The sequence below is a fragment of the Marmota marmota genome, unplaced genomic scaffold (genome assembly GCF_001458135.2).
Source record: "Marmota marmota marmota unplaced genomic scaffold, marMar, whole genome shotgun sequence".
Taxonomy (NCBI): domain Eukaryota; kingdom Metazoa; phylum Chordata; class Mammalia; order Rodentia; family Sciuridae; genus Marmota; species Marmota marmota.
Genome location: NW_026000169.1, coordinates 1,791,345 through 1,812,294, shown reverse-complemented (window position 1 = coordinate 1,812,294; position 20,950 = coordinate 1,791,345). Strand labels below are relative to the sequence as shown.

At 40.4% G+C, this 20,950-nt stretch overlaps 1 long non-coding RNA gene across 1 annotated transcript in view; it reads right to left on the bottom strand.

The window, feature by feature from the left end:
- Positions 1–243: 243 nt before the first annotated feature.
- The window catches only part of LOC125611796, a 37,266-nt gene continuing 16,559 nt past the window's right edge, over positions 244–20,950 (bottom strand). The window contains exons 2-3 of the long non-coding RNA XR_007342033.1: positions 2,958–3,033; positions 244–1,343 (exon numbers count right to left, since the gene is read on the bottom strand). This is a non-coding gene — a long non-coding RNA (uncharacterized LOC125611796). The remainder of the gene's footprint in view (positions 1,344–2,957; positions 3,034–20,950) is intronic.

Genomic DNA, 20,950 nt, shown 5'->3' with positions numbered 1-20,950 from the left:
GTATTCAGTGCTAACCACATGTGCCCATTGCAGTAAAGGATGCATACTGAGGGCTTGGAGTGACACCTGGGTCTTGCACTGAGCCCGTCTCTTGGCTACAAGCCAGTTTGAAGAAGGCTGAGCTGTCAGCTTCTCTGCTGATGACTTATTCTTCAACTAGTGACCTCTCTTGGTTTTCATTCTCATCTCTGCAAATTAGGGGGAAGATGACTTGGCCCAGAAATCTCATTATGAAAGACTCTCCACAGAGGCATCATTTTATTTTTGTAGATATGATAGTCTCTGTACAGTCAACCAGAAAGACAATAAATACATGATGATAAAGATTGTGAGACATTTGCTCATATTTCCTGAGCAAGCATTACGTACAACTAAGAAACAAGAAGCTTTGGTCTCCCTCCCCCAATTACCACCCTCATCCCTAAGTACAAATCAATGCAAGAAGAGGATTCTGAGGCAAGCATGGCTTCGTCTCCTTCATTTGTAATCAGTAAAGGATGAACAGTCACTTTCCTTAAAACTTGCTTGGAAGGCTCAGAATTGAAACCCTTTTCTTCACAGTCCTGGATTTAACAATCTCCTCTAGCTGCCCTATGAAAAGTGTCCTGTGGATCTTCCATCAATGCCACTTCTTATAGCAACCTTGAGAATTACACTTGAGACTCTCAGCTTTCAGCTTCTGTGAAAAGACCTGCTTGAGACCCTCAGGATTATTTTCAGAGTTCCGGGGACAACACAGCAAAGATATTATCACTGCTGGGGGAAAAATTTGTCACTGAGGGTGCCTCTTGTTATTATTTGTACTGTGTCAAATGCTTTCTGGAAGAAGGAGGAATGAACTTGCCTCTACTGTACATAGACATAGGCTTGTCCTCTGGTGGCCTAGACAGGTTTTTTTTCAATGGATCAGGAATACGGGGTAGCACAAGACAATGGACTGGGGAGGAAATTATTTTCTTTTACCAAAAATGCTATCTTGTAACAACTTCTAGAATGAAGGTCTACTCTGAATTGTTTGATAAAATGAGGATCAAGCCCTCCACCCCGTTGTCTCACTCTGATACCTCCGGCTCTTCAGTTACTCAAGGAACTATGATTAAAGACTCTTCATCTCCAAGATTAGGGTCATGAACCGGAAAGGAATCTCCTCAGTCAGGTTCAGTCACAGGGTTCAATCCATTCACCCAATGACAAGGGTGGTGGTAAGGTCACACCCTTATGGAAAAAGTCATCCTGAGGGAAACATCTCATTTGGAACCCAAAGTGTTCCTTTAGTGTAGTCGGAGTGATTTCCAAACTTTCTGGCTATCCACTCTCTTCTTCCTTTCACTTCATTACACCACCTACAAGACACACAGGCATTATTATTTTTATTAGTAAAATGAACTTAAATAGACTGGTTTGGGAAGTTGAGAATTTCCTGACATCATGAGGGTCTGACTGGGGCAATATGAATGGGAGCTGGAAGTCCTTGAAACAGAGGCTTTGGAGTCAGACCAGGTTTAATCTGATTTCTAGCTGCAAGGCAAGGGATTCAGCCTCTCTGACCTTTCATCTAAAAAATGGGAATGACACCATCTAGCTGGTTAGATCGTTAGTAGCAATAAATGTTATATATATATATATATATATATATATATATATATATATATATGGCACCCAAGAAATGGTAGGTTTGATCTAATATATTAATAGTAGAGGATGAGCTATCAGAACACACCAGGAGAAGTCAAATAGGTACAGAGTCCATACCTGAGGCATCTTCTTTAGTTTGGGTCACACCAAAGGACTAGAATTAACAAGTGCAGGAGAGCAGAGCTAAGCATAACAGACAGGTGAAAAGAAAGGCAGAGAACAAGTCAACAGAAACATTCCAATGAAATTACACCCCTGGACTCCAAAGACAAGGGCTGGGTTTTGAGGCATTAGTCACTATTGAGGATTAATGAGTTACAGAGCATGTGGCTGGGATCCCCTCTCGAGCAGGAATGATGTCTGGCAGAGTTCTGAGTTGACAGAGGAGGAGGACCATGTCCCTTCTGTCTGAACAGTCCTGCTCACACCAGGGAAGCAGATGAACCAAAATACCCTCTCCTGATTCTGGGCAGTGGGTGGAAGGGTGCACAGAAGGCAGGGAATCTTTATGATCCTGATGCTCAATCTAAATGTAATGATTAACAATCGACAGTGCAGTACTTATGGGAAAGATGGGCTAATCGTAGTGTTAGGCTTTAGAAATCTTTTCAAAATAATGGAGAATCCAAGAACAAAATAGCATGCCTTTGCCATGACACATGTCAAACAGAGAAATCTGTCCAATTCGGAGGCATGAAATATACTTGATTTATAGTTAAAAACCAAGATAGAGTGCATACATTTTCTAGACCACATACTGAACTAAACCTAATTTTTCCAAGCTTTCAATCAATTCAAACTAATTTTCCTAAGTTTTCAATCAGTTCAAATGGTTTTAAGTATAATAAAATTTAAAGATATATTCACCTAGTAAACCAGGACAGAGTCAATCCCATAAAACTGTGAATTGGATACTAATTGGAATATCAAAGATAGACTTAGGATTAAACTTAAAAAATAGCTTTCAAATTCAATGGCAACTAGACTAAGAATAAAAGGAGTTGGGCAACATGGTGCATACCTGTAATGCCAGCTATTTGGAAGGATAAGGCAAGAGGATCACCAGATTGAGGCCAGCCTAGGCAACTTAGCAAGGCTGTAAGCAACTTAGTGACACCCTGTCTCAAAAAAATTAAAAAAGGATGGGGATGTAGTTCAATGATAGAAAGTTCCAATATGCCATCCCTTGTACCATGAAAAAAAAAATAAATGAAGAACTCTTAGCCATTGATGATGATGTGATAATGATGATGGTGATGATTCTATACTTACTTCCTGGTAGCAACACTGATCTGCCCACAGGGGGCTGGTACTGGGCTTACCCCTGCAGTGGTCTGAATGCCTTCCAACTGGAAAATCTGCCTTCTGGCTGATATGGCACTTGAGAAACGCATTGCACTGGAGATCCCAGAGGAGAATAAGGCCCCACAGAGGAAAAGAGAAGACAGCCAGTTAACTTTTCAATTCATCGATTATTAAATGATATTATTAGAATATTAACCAGAGATTATGCCAGTTTGTGTGTATGTGTGTGTAATCGGTATATAGGCATTATTACTTGCGCACATCTTTAATAATGCAAGTAATTAACAACTTACTTTTTGCTGGAATATATTCTTTAGATTCTGAGAACCCTTAGAGAAAAATAAGACTGTGAACACCTTCCACCAGCTGGACCCACTCAGAGAAGTCACACTTCCAGATGTCATGGAAATTGGGACTTAGGGATGCCTCTACGTGGAAGAAGAGGGAGGTCTGGTAAGTGGAGAGGTGGGTAGATGGACACCTAGAACAGTAATTTGGCAGATATTCCTGAAGGTGAGGTGCTGGCAGAAGGAAACAAAGGGTATAATTCCATGCAGCCAGGAGTTTGGTGATGGTAGGGATTTGCAGATTTTGAGACAAACCAAGTCGACTTGGCCACAAGACCTCCATTTTCTATACGATTTACTCATTTGAGAAACATGGGATCTCCTGACATCATGAGAAATAAACCTAGTGATCCTTGAGAGAACACATTGCTGATTTAGAAGTTGAAAAAAGAAAGAACTGTGCCATTCCTGGCTGCTTCTCCTTCCGCATTCTGGAATGGGTTCCCTTCTCCCCTGAGTAAGTCCCCAAGCCTGTCCTGCTGGCTCTGCAGCCTGGGCAGTTCCAGACTGGCTCCTCCCAGGGCCCAAGCAGGTCCACTCAGGTCTAAGAAGAAGGGTGAGTTTCTACAGGCACAATATCCTCCAAGTTTGTGCTCCAGCAGCACTGTCTGAATGTGGCCACCATGCATACTGCACATTTAAAGCATCAATCTGCTTGGGAACCGTTCTTTCTATTCCTCCTTGTTAGCCCAGCTCCACATTGAAGAGTTTAACTTGGACTCCATTTCTCTTCCTCTTGTCCTACTTTCCTCTGTGGCTGAGAGAGGTTTTTCCATTTCATTTTGCAGACATGTAAGGCATCTCATTCCCCCCCTCTTCTCCCACCACACTCGTCCACACATCTGGAAGAGCAATGTTCACATCTGGAGACCATTCTCATCTGGAAGATTTCTTTCGACATTCTTTTCTTTGAAACTCAATCCATGTACCCTCTCGTTCAAAAAGGCCTCTGAACTACTGGAATAATTTGCAGAGGCTCAGGAAAAAGTCCCTAGTTTCAGCCCTACGTGGTGGAATTTGTGACTCAAACCAAACCAAACATTATGTTTCTGATTGCCTTTTTAAAAAAATAATTACTTTTTTGAGCTTCGTGTTTTAAAGGACTGAAAGTTCTAGCTCAGGTCACACACAAAAGGAAGCAAGAGGTGATGTTCAATAATCACAAGGGTGAGTCCAGTTATTAGGTCTGTGACCTTGAACAAGATAAGTCATTTCCAGGATTCATAATCCCTGCTTTATTACCCCTCAGGAGTATGTGCAAATAAGGTGAGATAGTGTATCTGAACAAGTCTTGTGTCAAAACTGCAAAAGGAGGAATGGGGGAAAAGGGGAAGAGGCTGATGTTAGGCTAAGCCTGTCTTTGCATTTGCATTACACACACACACACACACACACACACACACACACAGAAAGAGAGAGAGAGAAAAAAAAAATCCATGAAAGACCCTAAGGCTATAGCTTCATGATGCATCTCTGAAAAGGAGAAATGCAAGTCTGTGGAATACAGGATACCACTGATGGCCACATACTTTCATTTCAACCAAGTGAACAGCAGGGTATTTGATCAGTGGTTCTTAAATGTAATGTACATACAAACATCTGGCCATTCCATCAAAATGCAGATTTTGGTTCCATGATCTGGGATGGGGCAGGGGTCTGCACTTCTAACAAGCTCCCAGAGGGGGCCCATGCCACTACTCCCACTCATAACTGAGTAACTTGATACTAGTTACCAACTCAAAACTTCCAACCTCTGCTAACAAGTAAACTTGTCATTCTACAGTGTCAAGTCTAGTTCTCCAGCACGGCCAGTGGAAGGGTGAGGCATGGAGGGAAATGACATTCACATTCCTGAAATGCACAAAGACCGATTCAGCTCCACTTTTACCCTGTTCTGCCGGAAGGCAGGAACCACACAGCCTCTTGGGTGTGAAGGGAAAATTAACTGCCCTACTTCACCCCATTCCCTGCCCTCAAGTATTTCCCCTCCTGAGTCAGGTTTACACCTAGAGGAGAGAATGCCACGGCTGTGGATGCCTGCCTTTGACCTTCAGCAAGTTGCCCAACACCCAGCCAGGCTGCCAGAGAGGGGAAAAGGGCGGCTTTGGCAGCTAGGCACCCCCAGCCAGCTTTGCTTGCCCCTGAGCTAGGTTGCCTGGCAACTGGAGGGCAGGAGAAAGGGAGAGTGGAAGTGGGGAAGAAGGAAGAGAGGACATAGTGATGACAGGAGAGACAGAGCTGAGGCTCCTCCTCACTCAAGCACACGCCCAGTGGGGTGAATGCTGTAAGTCTCAAAGGGAGGGTGCCAGTGGGTGTGAACCTAGAAAGCAGGAGGCCAGAAGTGTAAAAGCATTCATTTTTTCCATTTTTTTATTTTAAAAATGCTAATAACAAAAGGAGGAGAAAAGAATTCCTACTTCTTAGATGAGTTGGCAAGGCAAGAGGAAAATACTAAAAAACTACTTATAAAAACCAATGGAAGGGTGTGGAGGGGTTAGAGAGGGATTGGTAAAAATCTTGTGCTAAAGACGAAGGCATGTCTTTAAAAGTGGCAAATTATAGGAAAGTCTAAAAGTTGGAATAAGATGCAGCCCCCGTGGGAGTCTTGTAGTAGTTCCATGTGGCCTACCCACTGCTATCTGCCTGCTGTCCCACGAAGTTCTCCCTGAGCAGGTGTCACTGTGGCCAACAAGAGCCCTGGTCAGAGGACCACCATCCAGGCAGGCAGCTAAAGAGTGGGATGAGTTCTACTCCAGGTGCAGTCATGGAGCATCATTTTCTACACAGGTACCTGTGTAACTGCCTCTGACCTGGCCCTCCTACTTCCTACCATCTCCACACTCCAAACCCTGTTCCACATTGCCCTGCCATAAGGATAGTCCTCTGAAACACAGATGGCATTTTGCTGCTCAAAACTTTTCATAGCTCCCCACCACCAACAAAGGGAATTTCATGCTCCTTAGTGTGGCATTCAATGCTTCCCACACTCTTACCCTCACCTATGTTTCCAGAATCATCTCCAGTTACTCCTACCTGTCCCCACCCACCACCCCACAGTCTAGTCATGAAACTGCACTTTTCCAAACTAAGCCACAAATTAGCTCTTTTATTCCTTTGCACATTGCTATAATTCCAATTTGACTTCCAAATAAGCCCTATTCACCCTTTTTTAAATATACAAATTAAAAGTTTTTAAAGGTAATACAGACACATGATTTAATTTTTAAATTTCAGGTAATTAAAAATGCAAAGCAAAGACCAGGCATGGTGGCACATACTTATAATCCCAGAGGCTTGGGAGGCTGAGACAGAAGGATTGCAGTTCAAAGTCAGCCTCAGCAACTTAGAGAAGCCCTGAGCAATTCAGTGAGAACCTGATTCTAAATAAAATACAAAATAGGGCTGGGGGTGTGTCTCAGTGGTTGAGTGCCCCTGAGTTCAATTACCAGTACCCTCCCAAATATATATATTTTGTAAAAATATATTTTATAAATACATCTATATTTTTAAAGGGATAGGGATGTGGCTTAGTGGTTAAGTGCCCCTGAGTTCAATCCCTGGTTTAAAAAAAAAACGCAAAGCAACAATATTTTGCCTGTCTTTTCCTTTCTCTTTCCCTGTATCCACCCCTTCTACCAAATCATTATCCCACTTTTTCTGAATTTTCTCTCCCAGTGGTTACCTTCATTTCTCTAGAAACTATATCTTGACTTCTATACAACTATTTCTTAACTTAGCAATTTACATCTTTTGCATTCTGACTCCAATTTTTAAAGTGATTATTTAGTACACATGGAACACACCACTATTTTTATTTTCCTAGTGGAAAGCTTTGATGACTTTAAGATAGGTTACCAGGAGAAACACTGTATGTTTAGAGATTAAAAACTCTCACTCTGAAGCCAGTAGATCCAGATCGTTGACTTACTACAGTCAGTCCTCAACATCCAAGAGTTCCACAACCATGACTTTAATCTACCAAGGATGGAAAATTTCTGGGAGAGAACTGCATCTATACTGAACGTGTACATACTGTTTTTTGTTATCATTCCCTAAACAATATAGTACAACTATCATTACACATCATTTGCATTGTATTAGGTATTATAATTATGGGAATTAACCATGAGTATACAGAGAGATGTGATAGGTTATATGAAAATACTATACCACTTTATATATGGAACTTGAACATCCTTAGATTTTAGTATCTTAGGGTGTTCCTGGGACCAACCCCTATGGAGCTTGAGGGACGACTATACTCACCACCTCTGTAATTTTTTCTGTGAGGAGAAAAGATGTGGGAAGGAATTACAAAGAAACATTGAAGGAGAATTTCCCAGAGAGGAAGGATACAGAATTCACAGTCAATTTAACTAATACTTCTGTGCCTATGATGTTTTCAAAAATGTCTAAGGACATAATTAGTGTTTCCTTCATCTGTAAAATCTGTACTGGTCTCTCTCTAGACCTGCAGCAAAACTGTCACCGTGTTTTTCCCTTCACTACTATGCTGGGTTGGATGTGCTACTTCCAGAATCCACATTCCTCTGACTTGCTTTAGTCCCTCATTTTGTAGGAGTGCCTTACCAAGTGACGGGCATGGTGGCATATGTCTGTCATCCCAGCCACTAGGGAGGCTGAGACGGAAAGATCCCAAGTTCAAGGCCAGCCTCAGCAACTTGACAAGGCCCTAAGCAACTTAGTGAGAGCCTGTCTCAAAATAAAAAATAAAAAGGGCTGGGGATGTAGCTCAGTGAACTCAGCACCCCTGAGTTCACTCCCCAGTACCTCCCCCCTAAAAAAGGCATGGAGAATTAAACCTGACTCCATGTCTGTCTCAAAATGTCCTTTTTTCCACTTTTAAAATTTACAGATATTTTCTGAAAATAGAATTCTAGTTGAAAAATTATTTTCCTTTTATGTTAAAGTAGTTGAAACTACCTTCTAACAACCTCTAGCTGCTAGACATCTTTGATGTCCATTTATTTGTAGATTGGCTTTATTTTCCTCCATCTCCTTCTCTCTCTGAAAACATTTAAGATCTTTTTATTACTGGTGTTCTGAATTGAACAATATTGCATTTATCAACTTTTATTCATTATTACTGAGTACTAGTATTATTAAAAGGTGAATACTTCTAAATTCTGTATCCTTCAACTCTGGGAAATTAATTATCCTGCAATGTTTCTTTGTAATTCCTTCACACATCTTTTCTCCTCAGTCTCTGTGGATCTCCTGCTAGATGTTGAGTCCCTGGGATAACGCATATATTACCTTTTCTGTTCATTGTTTCACTGTTTTATTTTTTCTCTATTTTAGCCTCCAAAATTGTAATTAATATTATTCATAGCATCCTCTTCTTCTTTTTATTTCTTTTGTTTTAATTGAAAAATGAAAATTGCACATTTTTATCATGTGAAACATGATGTTTTAAAATATGTGTACAATGTGGAGTGGCTAAATCAAGCTGGTTAGCATATATATTACTGCACATACATTTTGTGTGTGGTGAAAACACTTAAAATCTACCTTCTTAGCAGTTTTCAAGTACAGGATACATTGTTTTTAATCATATCCACCATTATATATAACAGATCAGCACCTTCCTTTTATTGAAGTGATATTTTCATGTATGTTTCTGAGGATACATGAGACTTTCAAGCTCCTGTGTACCCCGGATCACAGCTTGCTTTCCCATGCAGTCATTTCTCTACTTTCTAATCTTTCACATATGCTAACTTTCTCAAATCCCTCCTGAACAGGGTGCAGTGGTGAATGCCTATAATCCCAGAAGCTCTAAAGGCTGAGGCAGGGGGATCTCGAGTTCAAAGCCAGCCTCAGCAACTTAGACGCTAAGCAAATCAGTGAGTGAGACTCTGTCTCTAAATAAAACATTTTTTAAGGGCTGGGGATGTGGCTCAGTAGTTATACACCTCTGAGTTCAATCCCCAGTACCTCCCGGCAAAAGAAAATCCAAGCCGATAGGTGGCATTGACAAAGCGGACTGTGAACTTGGAGTTCAACGCAGTCCCTGTTCATCGTGGGAAGTGAGAATGAGCCCGGATGTGGCCTCAGCTCCTGCAGGATAAGCAGGCTCTATAGTGTTTTTAGAGAAGGGCAACCCTTCCAGGACTGCAGGGGAGAAGTGGGGAGCTGTCTTAGATGAACTATCTTAGCCAAGAATAAGGGCCTGTCTCATTCTCTCTATCAAACAGAGTTTTCGAGACCTCTAAATCTGAGTTCTCAAATAGTCTTCAAATTTAGAGTTCTGAAACTTCCAGGGTTCAGTAAGAAAAAATAGGCTCTTGACAGCAGCTCCCACGGTGTGTATCCTTCACCATGTTCCTTTCACCCTGCGAGCCACATACCACATGGCCACGTGGCCTCTGGACACCCTCCCCACATTCTTTTAACTGTTGGAAATTCATACCAGTTTTTACTCCTTTGATGTCATGACAAAAAGGTTCAGACGGCAAAGAAAATAAATGCATGTGTCAAGAAACCAAAACAAAAATGACAAGTCTAAAAGTTTCCAGAGAGAAGGTACAGAGCTCCTGGAATGAAACAGGAATCCTTAATATCAACTCTGGATGCTAGGCAATATAATAATTTTTTTCAGTGCTGAAAAGCAAAACTCCAGCTTAGATCTTAACTTCAATGAAACTATATTTAAATCAGGGGGAAAATTAATGGTATCTCAGGCATATGTAAACCCACCATTAATAGTCTAGCTCCAGTAAGAAGATAAATAAATACAAGGCAACACCATGAAACTTGTGTTAATTAAGAGTTTTTATAAAATCATATAGATTTTAATTTTTTTAAAAAATGAAAGTTCAGTTAATGGGGTAGAGAAGTAGAAGATGATTCATGAGCTGTCCAATTGGAGTCCCAGAAAAAGACAACAAATTGACAAAGGACAATATACTTAAAGAAATAAATATTATTTCTCAGAATAAAATAAAATAAAAGCATTCAACTGAAAAGACTTATGGAGTGTTATATGACACAAGGAGAAGGTCCTGTACTTTGAACATTATATTTATAAAGTGCCTCAATTTATAAAGTACTGGCAGAAGAAGAAATCAAAAACTGCATAAATATCATTATAGAAATTAAACAACAATCACTTTATGAGGCTAATAAATATAACTTTGATTCTAAAACTGGGTAAGAACAATATTAGGGGGCTGGGGTTGTGTCTCAGCAGTAAAGCATTCACCTAGCCTGTATGAGGCCCTGGTTTCCATCCTTAGCACCACATAAAAATAAATAAAATAAAGGTATTGTGTCCAACTACAACTAAAAAATATTTTTAAAAGAATAATATTAGAAAAAAATTGTATTGTCTACGTATATAGGTAATTATATGTTTAACATATATAAGAAACTCCTAAATATCAAAATAAAGATTGGAAACCAAAGAAAAATGAGTGAAACATGTAACACACAATTTTGAGAATAAACACCAAGCACAAGAAGAGAAATCAGAAAAAATTAAAATGTAAAATCAGTGATATATTGGTTTATATCCAGTATATCCATACCCAGTATACAAAGATTGGAAAAGCAGGTAATACTAAGTACTGGAGAAGATTCATGGAAATAGACTCACCCACGCATTGCTTCAGTGATAGTAAATTTGCACTGCCATTCTGGAAAGCAATCAGGCAGTATTCAGAAAAATTACTTATTCATATTCCCTGTAGCCCTGCAAATCCCCTGTCCAGAGCAGCTTCACCTGGATCCACACACAGGAATGCTCTTATCCCATCATTAGTGTGCCATATGCATCAGGGTTGGATGAGGTCAGGAGAGGGGGACAAAGGGTAATGGCAATGAAGATCAGGGCTGAGGGCAAATAACCAAAATAAAACCAGACATGACCTTGCATAGCCTTCTAAGGACAGTATGCCACAAACTGAGAGATATGTTCAACTCGTCTGTGCATTTCCATTCCACAAAAGTCACTACACACAGTCATTTACTTACAACCTAGTATCCTATCCTGGGTCAATGGTGGAGGCAGAAAAATGAACGGGCAACTTCTGCCTGGCTACTTTACTTGCTTTGCCCCAACAGGTAAGCTGTGGAGTAGGACACCTTCCACAGTGTCCCTCCCACTCCTCTCCATTCACCTGGCCTGATGGGGAAAAAGGAAGCCTTGCACTCTATAAACATACCATTTCCTAGCCCTCAGTCCTCTCCAGACTTAGTTTATGCTAGAATTGTGAGCCCATATCCCACCCAGCATCATTTCCTTACACAGAGCTCTCTGAGGAGCAGGTTCCTCAACCCCTACTTATCCTTGTCAGCTTCACCCCAGAGCCAGACTGGATCCCTGTCTGCATGTCACCAACACTCACTGGAGCAAAGCTGCAGTGATCTTATGGACCTCTGATCCAAGCAGGGAGGGTGTGCTAAGGAACCAGGTGGAAGCAAGATCCTGGGTTTCCTGGGGAAAAGAAATTATTTTAGCAGCAATAACATCTGACCCTCCTAGGTAATCAAACTGAGCAATTGGACAAAGAAATCTTGCCTCCCAGAGATAAGGTCCGGAAATGGTGACTTAAGTGATGTAGTAACGCAGAAAAAGCAGAGCAAAGGTGAACTCTAAGAGCAGGTGCAATCACAAGAGGCAGATTTTTTTTTAAAAAAAAGGAACATCCTATCAGTGCATTCTTTTCCTTGAATGTGCCCGAACTAGACATAATTTAGGACCAAGTCATTCATTTTTCTATTTTCCCTAGATTCTTAGTCCAGAGATCCTAATTTTCCTGGTTTCTCAACTCAAGTTCAGACACACCGCACTGTCTGGGGAATGGGGACACTCAATCATGGACTACTCAAGACACTACAAAATGTCCCTAAGGGCTTTCCAGCTTCCTTGTCCTCACCTACCAAACTGCTGGTCAATCCACAGTAGCTGTTGAGCTTACACTGAGGGCAGAGCAGTGTGGTGCTTCAACCCCCACCCCCCCCAAAAAAGACAGAAATAAAAGTTAAGTGATAACCACTAGCTGGGATGGTGGTGTATGCCTGTAATCTCAGCAATTTGAGAGCTAAGGCAGGAGGATCACAAATTCAAGGATAGGCTTGGTCACTTTGCAAGACCCTTTCTCAAAATTTTAAAAGGGTGGGGGCAGAGGTTGGAAGGCAAGGGTAAAGCACCCCTGTGTTCTATCAGTTCCTTAAAACAAAGAAGAAGGACATTTATTATCCCTGGGACTTTTTTTTTTTTTTTTGCATATTCCTTTTTTAACTCCATCATGACCCAAGAGTTAAAGTCCCAGTTTCTCTGGTTTCTAAAGAAGTAACAGAGCCTCTCAGAGGTTGAGGAACGTACCTCATGTAATAGCTAGTGAGCGACAGAACCAGACTTCTCACTCCAAGCCCACAGCTCCTTTCATGACACCTTAGTTACATTAAAGAGAATCCATCCCACCAAGAAATACAGAGCCCTGCTCCCTGAAATACGCTCAAAGGACTTTCAAAATAGCTTGTTCCTAAGAACAAGCGCACAAGAAAAAATGAGCTGAGGGTTCTCGCCTCTTCTATGAAAAGAAGGCGTTCAACAGAGAAAGATCCCTAAAGGAAATACTTTCAAAATCCAGTTTGAAAGAACAGAAGGCTGTCGATTGGCAGCGAAGAGGAATAAAGTCAGAATTAGCATCTTCTCTCCAGGTTCCTTAGACATTCCTACCACCATGGAACGAAGTTTCCACTCTGTCTACCAGAGAGGAATCATGCTGAAACGTGGCAGGGTGGATTCAGGTTAGACAGCGCAAAAAAAAAAAAAAAAAAAAATGTTTCTTGTGATGAGGAGGTTCAATTCCAAACAATTTCATTAAAGGAAGTAGTAAAATGTAGATTTTTTTTTCCCCCTCCTCGGATGTTTTTGGCTTACTTCAGACAGAGTCAGGAGATGGAACACAGGAGCTTCGGAAATGACATCGGAAAATGGCATTTCTGTGATTATCTGATAACTTTATTATGCTCACATAAAAAAGGGTCAGGGCCGCCCATATAACAACAAACCATCACCCAACCTGCAAAGTCATTTCTCACCTGGCCTCCCCAGTTCCCATACTCCGACAAGCAGGAACCAGAAAGGGCCTGAGTCACCAGGCCATGTGACTGAAAGTGCACATGGGGCCTCTCTCCACACTTGGCACGGCCACACGAAACTGACATCGCTGTGCCGGGCAGGCTGAGGAGCACTAAGCCCTGGCAGGCTGAGGAGCACTAAGCCCTTGCAGGCTTGTGTCAGGGGACATCCCAGAGTGGCTATCCAGCCGTGCAAGCTGGAAGAAAATTTATAAGTGGAAATGGTTCATCCCAAGGGATGATGGCCTGCCTGTCAGACCATTTCAGTCGGCCATGTAAGTTACTGCCGTCCACATCTGGGTCCAGGATTGCCACACCCTGCTTTAGCCGCTTTCGCTGTTTTCCACTGGGGAGGATATTGGCAATGGCTCCTTCCTCTGGCTGCTGTTCAGGTGTAGGTTAATCAGAAGATTAGTTGGATAGTTGATTAGCTGGTTAGTAAAATAGTTAGTTGGTGAATCGGCTAGTTGATTATCAGCTAGGCACGTTAGTTAGCTAGCCGGAAGAAAATAATGCTCTTTTATTGACCCATTGATGGCATCACCACCCAAGTGGGAAAGAAGAAAAGTTCTTGAACAAGACGTTCCTGGGAAGAAACTTTTCTCTTCCTGCTCTAATGACTTCCATTTCCTAAGAATCACAGACTCAGAGACGTTTTAGTCAATCACAACTCAGAAACCATCTAGTCATTTTCCAGGAAAGGAAACCTGAGGCCAGAGAGATGACATGACGTGTCCAGGGTCATACATCTGGTCAGTGCCCTTCACCTGGGAGTGGACCTGCAACATCCAAAGTGAAGGAGGAAGAAGTAGATGGTATTCCTTTTGTTCTAGTCATATTAGCTTAAGATTGGCAAGAATAGAGTTAGGGATGCAGCCCAGTGGCAGAGACCTTGCCTAGTATGTACAACATTGTGGGTGTAAACTCGTATTGCGGGGGGGAGGCAAGCACAGTTTTAGACACTCTTCTTCCTGTCCATATCCCAGCCCTCACCATCAGTACCAAACATGCATAATTTGCCTGCCCTGCTTTTATTTCCATGAGAAGATTTTTAGTTTATAGGCACCATCCGTTCCTTCTAGCAGAAACAGGATTGCTTCCTGACATGCAGAAGGAGGTGGCTCCCCTTGGCAAGCTCAGGCTGATGGCAAATACAGGCTTCTTGCCATCCAGGTATTTTTCCATTCTCATCTCCCAAATCCCAGAGCCCATCTTCTCACCACCAAAATAGATCAATCAGGTGTAGATACCTCCTCACCATCAAAGCAGACCAGACAGGTGGAGACAATGTGAAATGGTTGAAAAGCACCTGACCTTCAAATCAAAGACCTAAGTGTGTCTTGCATGGTCTCACTCAAGATATTTATTAATTGGCAGCTTTAAACGACAATGCTGTGGTGTGGTGAGAATGAAATGAGATCATATTTTGGGAAAACCCTTTTGAGATTACTATGGGAGCAAATGATGGGATTTTCATTACCAGCTTCAAGTGCCTCAGGCTCCACCATGCAAAACAGTTCAACACCCACAGGAAGGGTGCCAGCAGCTGGGCTGGGCCAGAGGCGGGACTGGAGATTGGACCCAGGTCTCCTCCACCTGTGTATACAGGAAAGCACCTCTTCCCACAGCCCTCAGAGGGGCACAGCTTGGGGAGGTCATGGCTGGTTAGTAAAATAGTTAGTTGGTGAATCTGGCACAGTCCCAGAATGCTGCTGCTCTGCATCTGAAGTTGATTTTTTTTCTTCCTTCCTCTTTTTCTTGGTTCTTGCAGCTTCTGGAGAATTACTAATGGACTGGCAAACAGGCAGATGGTTCCAGGGCAACAACTCATTCCTTCTCCCACTCTGAGCTTGTGGCAAGTGGAGAATGCTGGGACACAGATGCCTCTGCTGCCGTACTCTACTTCCTTCCCGCACTCTATTTTCCTCTCCCACTCAAAAACCATCAGCAGTCTTGATAAGAAACGATAACCTCCTACCTAACATTGACCCCCATCTTCCTTCTCCATCTCAGAAGACACAGCTCCCTGCAGCTGGAGAGTGAGCCTTGGTTTTTACTCAAGCTAGGCACACCTCTATTTCCTCACTGCCTCTGGAACCCTCCCCACCCAAGAAGTGCTGCTCACGCGGCCCACTCCCCCGACCTCACCCAACTGCACATTTGATTTCTCCTCCTTACAGATCTTTCTCTGCTTTTGAGCACATTCAGACTTTTGATAATTTAAGAAATATTCCCTGATGTTCTTTCCACTATTTACTCCACTTACTGTCTTATTTTTATTTTCTTTACATGGCCACACTTCGTCTATTAGTGAGCTATACCAGCAGTTGCTTCTTTTCCTGAAATCAGTATTTTGACCCATCTTGTATTCTACAGAAGCTTTACTCCCAAAGGTCACCAAGGAATTGTCTAAAGATCAATACCCAATTTTTGGTCCTCATTCTTCCCCATGGTATTGATGTTCCATTCAATGGGATCCATCTCTCCTGTGGCAGTGCACAGCCCTCATGTCCCCACCTCTCTGTCTGCTCCTGTGTCCCTGTTGACCACTCCCCTTCTTTACACCACCTCCATAAGAAGACATTTGTCAAGATTCAGTTCCTAAGACCTCAGTATTCCATTAATTCTTTTTCCTTTGTTAATCACATACCCTTCCTCAAATTTATTGTTGCTTCATCTTGAAAACCTGTTCAAAATCTCACTCTCCATATGTATGATTATCTGACCAGCAGATTCCTATAGGATATTGTCCTCCTCTAGGTCTTCTTAGAGAGTTGATGTACGTAAAATTAAATTCCTCATCCTTGTGGATTCTCTATTTCTGATAACAATACAACTTCTCTCTTAATAAATCATTTAAGGACTAGTTTAAGAATCATGCCCAATTCCTCCATCTCCTTCACCCCCATGTTTAATCAATCTCCAAGTCAGTGCTTCTTTCTAAATATTTATGCACTCTCCTTTTCTCTTTGTTTATTTTATTCCCACTAATGTCACCTGTCCTTTTTCCGATAAATCACCGCTTTATTCACTCATTTAATGAATATGTATGAGTGTCTATTATGTGCTGGGTCTTGTACTACCAACTAGGTAAACAAAAACAGATACAGACTGACCCTGATCCAGCATTATTTATAGTCTGGTAGAAGAGACAAGGATTGCTCAAGAAAACACCAAGGAATATATAACTACAAATTGGAATGAGTACCCTGAAAGAAAGGCTGAATGTTCTATCTGATTTGTGGATGCTAACCCAAAACAAGGGAGGTTGGGGGGAGAAATAATAGAATCCATTGGATTAGACAAGAGATGGGGGAGGGAATAGGAAAGGCAGTAGAATTAATCTGAAATAACTTTCCTCGCCTTGTATTTGAATACACAACCAGGGGAACTCCTCATCGTGTACAACCACAAGAGTGGGATCCTAAATAGAATAAGTTATACTATGATTATGTATCATTTGCCAAAATACATTCTGCTGTCATGTATGCCTAAAAATAACAAATAAAAACATGAGAGAGAGAGAGAGAGAAACACCATTAACACAGGACGGGAAGTGTGAGTAGAAAGTTGACTAGAAAAATGGAGGGGCCCTCTCAGAGGAGAAAGAAATCACCTCCCAGCACAACAATATTCAGACTATTTGGTCAGAAGGAACATAGGAAATGTTCAAAATCACTGGGAGAGGTCAATGAGGCTGGAGTTGAGAGGAAGAGAGGCAAGATGAGCTGGAGAAGGAGAAGGGACAGATGGCATCAAGCCTGACTGATCAAGACTCCACCCTCCCTAAGATTAGCAAGGAGCACATGAAGAGTTCTCGATGTTGCCCACATTGATGGAAGCAATGGCTTCCTGCCTAAAATTCTGGTTTTATTTAATCCAATCTGTACTTCACATCATCACAAGAGTTTTCCCGGGATAATCCAGCAACCCATCTCTCTAGATTTACCTTCCAACACCATCTTATGCGATTATACACCACAACCCACTAATCTGCCCTTTGGTTCCAGGGTAGCCTGGACTGACTTTCCTGACTGACTTTGCCCCACTCCTCTTCTGGTTCAACGGGTGTCGACTGCCCTGTGGATGTCATGCCCTCTCACCATTGAGGGGATCATTTAGAGCTATATTTCTAGGATCATAAAAGCTCTTGACCACCCTAATTTAAAATGGCTGCCCATGTTCTCAAAAACCATGATAGGTGCCATTTACATACTGCAATAGCCTGATTTTAGAGCTAGGAAGTCTTGGCTTGAATCACTTAATTCTAGAAGGTTCCATTATATAATCTATAAAATGGATAAAATCACTGCACTTACAGAGTGGTTGGAGAATTAAGCCAAAATACATTTCTGAAGTATCTAAGAGTTCCTGACACATACTGAATGCTGAATACTTGTTATTAGCCTGCCCCCTTCACCTTCTCTTACTTTTCTAAGGAAATGGTAGGCTTTTAAAAGAAAGGGGCCATGTGCTAAATATTTATCTTTATATTTCTACACTTAGCATAGTGCCTGATGTAATGTGTATCCAAACAACAATGGTGAAAGATTTAAGATGATGAATGGATGCTAAATAATGTTAAAGAACAATTTAATCAAGTGATTAAATTTTTTCCCCTTTATGAGAAAAATCTCATAAAGGGGAAAAAATTTGATCATCTCAATAGATGCAAAATAGACAAAATTTAATTTTATCTTGAAAAGCATTTTATCAAGAATAAAATATTATGTTCTTAATCCAAAAAGCATGCTCACCAAAATATAGTATTAGAAGCAACATCATATTTGATCATAAAACCTTAAAAGCAATTATATCAAAGTAAGGAATAAGACAAGGATATGTGTTTCAGCATTTTCATTCAGTACTAGAAATCCTAATCAATGAAATAAGGATTAGAAAAAGAAATGTACAAAATAAAAAGGAAATTTATAACACTGCCCTACTGACAGAGGATAGGATTCTCTATGGAAAATCTACATTGAAAATTAATATCAATAAAATTAATTATTATCATTATTAGAAGCAAAAGCAATATATAAAAATCAACAGAGTATATCCACAATAAATATTATTCAGCCTTAAAAAAGAGTGTACTAATAACATTCTACAACATGGAAACCTTTAAAAATTGTACTAAGTGAAAGAAGTCAGTCACAAAACACTATACAGTGTCATTCCATTCAAGTGAAAGTTCAGAATAAAGAAATATAGAGACAGAAATTACTGTAGGCAGGGAGGGACAGGAGGATGAGGGAAAGCTAAAGGATACTGATGTTTTTCTTAAAGTACTTATTCTAAAATTCACTGTGTGGGATTGGGGTGTAGCCCATTGGTAGAATGCATGCTTGACCTGTACAAGACCCTGACTTCCATCATCAGCACCAAAATAAATATATAAATAAAAATAAAAGGCACCATGAAGATTATTGCACATATTTCTGAACATTCTAAACTAATAACCAATGCTTTATACACTTTAAATGGGTAAATTGTAAGATATGCAGATAAAACTGTCAAAAATCAATCAATGCCTACAAATAAGTAATAATTAGAAAACAATCACAAAAATTCCATTTATAAAATCAACAAAAACCGTACAAAGTCTGGAAAACTTATAAATATTGTGTAAAAACCTTTACTGATAAAAATTACAATAATGAAGTAAGAAAATATCTCAATAAATGGAGAAATAAAACATGTTTGTGGATGGAAGACTGAATGTTGAAATGATATCAATTTTTCCTATATAAATCTGTACAAGGAATATGATTCCATTCAAATATTTATTTGATTCACATGGACAGGAACAGGCCCAAAAGTAACCAAGTACTCCTGAAGTAGAAAAATACAGTGAGAGCCAGGCACTGTGGCGTACACCTGTAATCCCAGTAGCTCGGGCACCTGAGGCAGGAGGATCATGAGTTCAAAGCCAGCCTCAGCAAAAGTGAGGCACTAAGCAACTCAGTGAGACCCTGTATCTAAATAAAATACAAAATAGGGCTGAGGATGTGGCTCAGTGGTCCAGTGCCCCTGAGTTAAACTCCAGTACTGCCCCTCCCCCAAAAAAAGGAAAAGAAAAATACAGTGAGAGACAGACCTGCTCCCCCAAAGGTCAAGATTTGTTATGAAGTAGACCTATTAAGACAGAGTGTTTTAGTAAGAGATGGACAAATAAACAAAAAGGACAAAGCAGAGAGTTCTGAAACCAACTCATATATAAACCAAAACTTATTAAAGGAGAGAAATGACCTTACAGAGTCAGACTGCAAATATAAAAAATGGTCATGATACAATTGAGTATTCACAAAATTACATCTCCCCCTGCCACCAAATGAATGACGTAGAAATTCCAAATAAATTACATAATATTTTAAAGAAAACTTCATGAATTTTAGAACAGAATCAGGAGGAATTTTTTTGTAATCACAGAATAGAGATTATCTTTATGCAAGACAAAAAAGCATTAACTTTATACTTAAAAATTACAAAGTTTTATTAATTTTTTAAAATAATCAGTGAAAGATTAACATCCAGAAAACATGAAGTGCTTACAAAATTTAATATGAAAAACCAAACCTAATAGGAAAGATAATTAAAAGATACAATGTGAAATTTACTGAAGAAAAAACAAATAACCAATATACTTCTGACAAACACTCAAGCCTGTCCATATCAAACCTTCTCAAGGACGCAGAGGATCAGGAACTCTCATAAATCACTGGTGAGAATGTAAATTGGTATAACCCTTCATGGATTAAAATATGAGAACATGTAATAAAATTGAGGACATGCATTTTCCAGTACCCAGCAATACCCCTTCTAGGTATATATGTCTAAGAAAAACCAGAGCACAGGTGCCCAACGAGAATTATGACAAAAACTTGTATCGTTATTTATAAGAGCAAAAGTAAATAAAAATGTATAGCAGAATGAATAGTTCAATTCAGTATCTATAGAAGTTAAAGTGTATTAAAAATAGCTGGGCGCCATGGTACAAGCCTGTAATCGAAGCAGTTCTGGAGGGTAAGGCAGGAGGATCACAAGTTCAAAGCCAGCCTCAGCAATTTAGCAAGGCGCTAAGCAACTCAGGTAGATCTTGTCTCTAAATAAAAGACAAAAAAGTTCCAGGGATGTGGCTCAGTGATTAAATGCCCCTGAGTTCAATACCTGGCACGCGCACACACACACACACACACACACACACACACAGGTATTAAAATATATAAATTTCAAAAACAATTCGGTTATTCATCAACCAAAAATAAATTATTATTAGTTGTTGGAGCAAAAAATAAAATATTAAAAAATCACCTCCTGAATGACTTATACAGTTTAATGCCAGTTCTAAACATGAAAAAAATACTATAATTTAAGACACATAAGTTTGTAGCAAAAGTATGTAAACATGCATAGAAATGACAATCAGAAGTACAAAGAAGTGGCTCTTCTGGTGGAGCTGGGGAAGAAACCAGTAGAGGATGGTGACCAGACGTATGTGGAGTTCCTTGGAGGAGCCAATTATTTCTTTTTTTTTTTTTTTTTTTTTTTTA